General features: G+C 37.6%; 1 non-coding gene across 1 annotated transcript; it reads right to left on the bottom strand.

Moving 5' to 3' along the window:
* Positions 1 to 6,590: 6,590 nt before the first annotated feature.
* Positions 6,591 to 6,697, bottom strand: LOC141670162 (small nucleolar RNA R71). Its single transcript, XR_012554405.1, has one exon. It is a non-coding gene; the product is annotated as a small nucleolar RNA R71 (small nucleolar RNA).
* Positions 6,698 to 6,953: the final 256 nt, after the last annotated feature.

Genomic DNA, 6,953 nt, shown 5'->3' with positions numbered 1-6,953 from the left:
AATTAAACATTTGAATCTCACTCTCAAGTGTTGCCAACATCAAGTGACATGGTTCAAGAAACTATGTTCACCACCCAAGAACCACATCCAATTACTGAGAGTCTACACTCTAGGGTAAACCTTGATGACACCAACACAAACACAAGGGTTTCATCAATTTTTACTGAAGACCATGTGATATCTACTCAAGCACCTTCATGTGCTAAACGATCTTCACAGATTGATAGGTTTGAGGGTAGTACTCCTGAGGGGAAGCTATCTAAATCCTCTTTAATTAAATTGGAGGCTCCTCATATAGGAACAACTCCCCTCAAAACCCTAGCTAAAATTTCCTTAACAATTGAAGCTAGGAGTCCAATTGCCAATGAGCCTGTTATAGGGGAGGCAAGTCAGGCACATTTAAGTGCTAGCTCTTTTCAAGAAGAGCAAGGGGTTGAGAACGTGGTACATGACAGTAAACTGGTCAAATCCCCTCCAATTCAATTGGAGGTTCCCACAAGTGGTGAACAACACACTGTCATAACCATTGTTCCAACTGTGAGTGAAACTGTGACATCTGTCATAGGAAATGTTAATGAACATCGACCATCAACCTCAACCCAAACTGATATACCTTCTACATCAAACCCTTCTCACCAACCATCACACCTCATATCTCAGTGGCTTCAAGATGCCCAAGCTCAACCCATTACAATGAATGATCTTTTGGTTGATCAACTTTCTAGCCTTGCCAACATTACACAATAGCTTCTAACCACAAACATATCCAATCAGGATTATCAAGCAATCTTTTTGTCTATAAAACTGATGTTGAAGAGCAGCAATAAAAATTTGTGAATGAAGCTGAACAAGATGGGAATGTTAATGCTTGGCTAAGCAAGGACTTCAGTTTGAGCATGGATGAGGTCTTCGCAAGATTTAGGGAAGAATATGTCACCATTCTAGGTAGCAATGCCAAAGCCCTCACTCCACAAGAAGTATATGATACTGTGACAAAAGTCTATAAAACTCAACTTAAAGCTTTTAATTTCATGAGTAAAGCTCTACAACGGACTCTAGACAGCCATGAAGACAGTTGAAGAAGGATAGTGAGGGAGAGACTAGATGATCTTGTCCCTACTCAAGTGGAAATCAAAAACAAGTTTCAAACTTTTGTTGACCAAATGGAAAGGTTTGATATGACTACCATGGAGCAAAGCATTAAGAGTCTCAAACAGTCCTTTGTTGCTCTCCATGAAGTTGTCCATAATCACATCACTAGTACTACTGAAACAAGGCTCAAACTGGATCAACTGCATTAGGCTAGGTATACACCTTCAGCTCAGTTAATGGAAGGGATCAAGGAATCTGTACAAGCTACTTTTGGTACTTCTATCTCTTCAAGTTCTCAATAACCTCCTTCCATATCAATAAACCTCTGGGTTCAATCTCTACAACGACAAGTTTCAACTCTCTAAGCCTCAAATGACTCACTCACAGCTCAGGTTAATACTCTCACTACTCTAGTGCAGAGTCAACAGAATGACATCAGGACCCTGGTAGACCCACACAGACATCTCCAAATGCAGAACTCAGTTTCTTTAGGAGCTATCATGGGAGCCTTAAATGTTCCTTTACCTGCTTTTCCTGAAGATATGAGGCTAGAAATTCCTAATCCACTACTCCTTCCTGCCAACAAGACTAAGGGGTAGATAGAAGTTAGGATTCAACAGTCAAAGGAAGCTAGTAAAACTAAGGAGGCTGGAAAATTGACATCAACTCAAATTGGTCAAAGCTCTTCACAAGCTTAAATATCTAAAGATGTTGGAAAAGACAGACTATAAAAGCTGCAGAAGGACCCTGTCAAGACAAGGAGTTCAATGAGCTATTAACAGTCTTAAGGATGTCTCTTCACAATAACTACATTACCTACAAAAGAGCCTTGGTCAACAACATCAATTTTATCAAAGTTGTGATTGTCAATGTTGACTTTCTAGAAAAAAGAATAGTTGCAAATATGAATGATTGTTGCTTGGACAGATGTCTACATGTGTCTCTCTAAAATGTTCAAACCATGAGAGCATCTGAGCTGGATGTAAGTATTAACAGAGTTAATCCAGTAATTTCAGAGGACGCCCAACTACTAAATGAACTCAAGAAGGCTTAAATAACTGCTTTTCCTGAAGCCTATCTCTATCCAAGCAAGGGGGTAGCCTACATCTGTTCAACAACCAAAAAGTACAAGTTCTTCATAGTTCCAAAGAATTGTGTAAGAGGAAATTTGAGACTGATAATGACCCTTGAAAATGATCTAAAGTCCAAGAAGAACAAGAAAATTGAAGATGAGGAGATGATCAGAATCTTAGGGTGATATATTCAAAATGCTGATACTATGTTGCCAAAATCACAATTCAACTTAAAAGATGACAAAATGATGATGAGCAAAAGCATGATGAACAAAAACCTTTTGGCTCAAATCCAAGTCACTCTTCTAAAGCAACTGGTAGAAAAGTAGAAGAAAAGAAGCAGGATGAGAAGAAGAGAGATGACAAGAAAAAGGGAGATGAAAGAAGGAAGAAGAAGAAGAAGAAGAAAGATGGTGAAGGCTCAAAGAAAAATGTCCTACCAATCCAAATCCAACAAACTCAAACCTCTAAGCCTACAAGCTCAAACACTCAACTACCCTTGACCTCCAAACCTAAACTTCTGTATAAATAAACTACAAACACTCTACTTAAAATACCAATCACCTCTAGCCGAACCACTCTAAAGAAAATCTCAAACCTACCTTCATTTAAGCCACCTATCACAAACTCATTTCAAAACTGTTGGGAGAAAACCAAAGAAGCTGCGAGTTAAAGAAAGGGCTATCTGGAATTATTTTGATCAAACTGATTTTCGACCATTAAACTGGTGCATCATAGATGATGACTACTTTCAATATTTAGCTGAAGAAATGGTCAAAGTTTGGGTTGTATCATTGAGGGAAGTCGTAATTTATTATCAAGATGGCTCATACACTTTACTTGTCATGGATTTAATGGACACACTTTCCACACTGTCAGAATTTTGATTAAACATGGATTTACTAGAGGTACTACTGACAAGACTCTCTTCTACAAGAAGCATGGTGATGATATGATCCGAGTTCAGATCTATGTGGATGATATTATCTTTGGATCTACTAATAAAAAGTTGTGTTAAAGATTCTCTAAGCTTATACATAGTGACTATGAAATGAGTATAATGGGGGAATTAAGTTACTTTCTTGGACTTCAAGTTAGTCAAAGAAGTGACAGAATCTTCATCAGCCAAACTAAGTATGTCAAGGATTTGTTAAAGAAGTTTGGTATGATTGATTGCTCACCTGCATCTACACCTATGTCTACAGCTACGAAGTTAGATGAAGATAAAAAGGACAAAACTGTAGATATTTCAAGCTATAGAGGAATGATTGGATCTTTATTGTAGACATCATATTTGCAACATGTATGTGTGCGAGATTTCAAGCAAATCCAAAAGAATCACATTTGATGGTTGTAAAGAGAATTTTCTGATATTTGAAGGGGACTCCAAACTTGGGATTATGGCATCCTAGGGGAAAAATGTTGGATATACAGATGCAGATTTTGCTGGATGCAGGGTTGACAGAAAGAGTACTAGTGGAAGCTGTCAGTTTTTTGGACAAAGACTTGTATCCTCGTATAGCAAGAAACAATAATCTGTGTCAACTGCCACAACTGAAGCTGAATACATAGCTGCTGGAAGTTGTTGTGCTCAAGTGCTTTGGGTTAGAAATCAGCTAATGGATTATGGCCTAGTGTTATACAAAATTCCAATTATGTGTGACAATACTAGTGCTATATCTATTGTGGCTAATCCTGTTAATCATTCTAGAACAAAGCACATTGATGTAAGGTACCATTTTATTAGAGAACATGTTGCAAATGGTACCATTGAGCTAATTTTGTTCCAACAGAAAAACAGTTAACTAGAAAAATAGTTAGCTGAAATTTTTACTAAACCTTTGGATGAAGCTACTTTCACTAGACTTGTAGGTGAAATTGGATTGCTTAATTCTTCATCCTGAAGGCAAGAACTCAGCTAAATGTTTTACAGCAGATTAATTTCTAATAAATCAAAATTCATTTGATTAATTGGAAATTAACTGAAATATGAACTATAAATATTTCATATTTATCTGCATATTTATTTTTCATTTTATTTTCATTAACTTGGAATTTCTCAAATTCTAAGCAAACTGTCACTTTGTTATTTCATATAGTCAATACATGTAAATGATAAAAGACAGAATTAAAATGCAGCAAAAGTATATAGAGAACTGAGTTCTCGATAAGTATAAATGACTTCTCGACAAGTCAATTTGTGACTTCTCGAATAAGTTCTTGATAAGTCAATTTTAGACTTCTCGAATGGACTTCTCAAATGGTTGTTTTAACTTCTCGAATGAGTTCTCGATAAGTCTTTGATAGACTTCTCGTGGACTTTTTGATAAGTTATAATGACTTCTCGAATAAGTCATTAATAGACTTCTCAAATGGACATCTCGATAAGTGATAAGTGAATTTTATATCCACTTGGAATGCTTTATTACAAGCTTAATTTGGTGTTTTGGACTCAAGTTGTTGGCATTTTGATGTGTTTTTGTGTTATTGCATTTCAGGTATCAGTTATATGAAGAAAAGAGCTTTCAAAGGAAATATGATAAAAAGTGATCAGAATTGGAAGCCAAGGCCATTGTCAAGTTGTAGAGAATCTCAATAGCATCGCGTGGGCAGTTGAATCGCCTAATTCTGACGAGTAGAACTCAAGTTATGGCCAAAACAAGATTCATCAGAAATTTTTCCAGACAGGAGCTGAGCGCCCACCCAGGAGAGCTGAGCGGCCGCCCAGGAGAGCTGAGCGGCCGCCCAGGAGAGCTGAGCATCCGCCCGAAGAGCTGTGCGGCCGCCCAAGGCGCGACTGGTCGTTGATTTCACTTAAAAAGCCTTTTTTTAGTGGAATTTGATGAGTTTAAGGGTCCAGGTCCACTAGGGGCGTATAAATACTTTAAAAAAAAGGTTTTCATCATTCGGGAAGATTGGGATACCAAGGAGAAGACCTAGAAGCACAAAACAACTCTGAAAAAGAAGATCTTGTTTTCAACTTGTGATTCTTTGAATTAGTTGTAACTTTAGATGCTCATTTTTGTTCTTGTTGAACCTAGATCTCGTTTATTCGTACTTTAATTATTATTCAGTTTATTAATACCTTGTTTATGCCATGATTTCATTGGAACCCATGGTAACGATAAGTTCAATCATGGGGTAATCGTTGTCATGGGGTTCTAGCGGATTTACTAATGGATTTTAATGATTAATTTGTTTTGATATCTTGGTGTGTGGTGATTAATTGATATCCTAGTATTGATTGTGCTTATTCGTCTTATGTGCGTAGCTAACATAGATAGCGTGTTAATCTCTATTGAAACGACAGTGAATATAGAGCTTTAGAACTTGCAATGCTAGCATAGGTTCATGTATTATATGCATGATTAGTGGGTAACTCTAACCGTTTTACTTGCCCTATATGATCAAGATAGATAACTTATGCTTAAACCGTTATGTTATCAAATTCTATAGATATATAGGGTCTCAATATAATTGGTGCCTATTCAGCTTCTATCTCTTTTGTGGATGTCTGGTAGAATGGTACTCGTGCAACGAAAGTTGGCGTTTATCAGTTTCGTGTTATCTGATTAGTGTCATCACCATCACATGCTAAGGTTAAGAACAATAAGGCTATTGAATGAAGTATTTAATGAAGTTAGAATCCCATGTTTGTCATATATAGTACTTCAACCTCAATTCTCTTAGTTAATATTATTTAGTATAATCTCTTAGTTTAATAAAAACCCAATTTGTTATTTGTCTTAGCATTGAGCGATAACCATACATTGTTGCATAGGTACATAAATTGAACTTAACCTAAACCAGTCTTTGTGGGAACGAATCTGATTTATATCTTATACTACTTGCGAACGCGTATACTTGCGTGAATTTTAGCGCGTGTTTTCGCCCTAACAAGTTTTTGGCGCCGCTGCCGGGGACTCGGTGTTAATTTTTAGTTTATGTGCTTGTCATCAGTGGTCGTTAAAGTTCACTGACTCGGATTCTTTTACTTTCACGGTTTATTTGTTTGTGTTTCAGGTACTCATTACAATGGGAGATCCAGCAGCACGAACGAAAGCCTTGATGGATTTTTCTCAACCCAAGATCAATGACATTCAATCTAGCATTGTCCGGCCAACTATCACAGCTAATACCTTTGAGATCAAGCCTGGCATAATTCAATGGGTGCAGAATTCAATCCAGTTTGGGGGTTCTCCAACTGAAGATCCCAATATGCACATTAGGGAATTTATTGAGATCTGCGACACCTTCAAGTTCAACGGTGTTTCTGAAGATGCTGTGAAGCTGAGACTGTTCTCATTCTCTCTGAGGGACAAGGCTAAGAGCTGGTTACACTCTCTACCAGCTGATTCGATTACTACTTGGGAAGATCTTGCTCAGAAGTTTCTTACTAAATTCTTTCCTATGGCGAAGACAGCTGCAATTAGGAATGCTCTTACTCAATTTGCGCAGCAATCAGGAGAATCTTTATATGAAGCTTGGGAGCGCTACAAGGAGATGCTTAGGAAGTGTCCTCATCATGGAATGCCTGATTGGATGATCATCAATTGTTTTTACAATGGGTGGGGAGCACAATCCAGACCCATGCTCGATGCTGCAGCAGGTGGAGCATTATGGGCAAAGAGCTATGAGGAAGCTTATGATCTAATTGAACTGATGGCTGCTAATAAATATCAGTATCCAGCCCAGAGATTGCCACATATCAAGGTAGCAGGAGTTCTTGAGGTGGATACAGCTACGGCTATCACTGCTCAACTAAAGGCTTTGTCTATGAAGATCGAT

This window comes from Apium graveolens, chromosome 6 (genome assembly GCF_009905375.1).
Source record: "Apium graveolens cultivar Ventura chromosome 6, ASM990537v1, whole genome shotgun sequence".
Lineage (NCBI taxonomy): Eukaryota > Viridiplantae > Streptophyta > Magnoliopsida > Apiales > Apiaceae > Apium > Apium graveolens.
The sequence above is the reverse complement of the archived record's forward strand: the minus strand, read 5'-3'. Positions and strand labels throughout refer to the sequence as shown.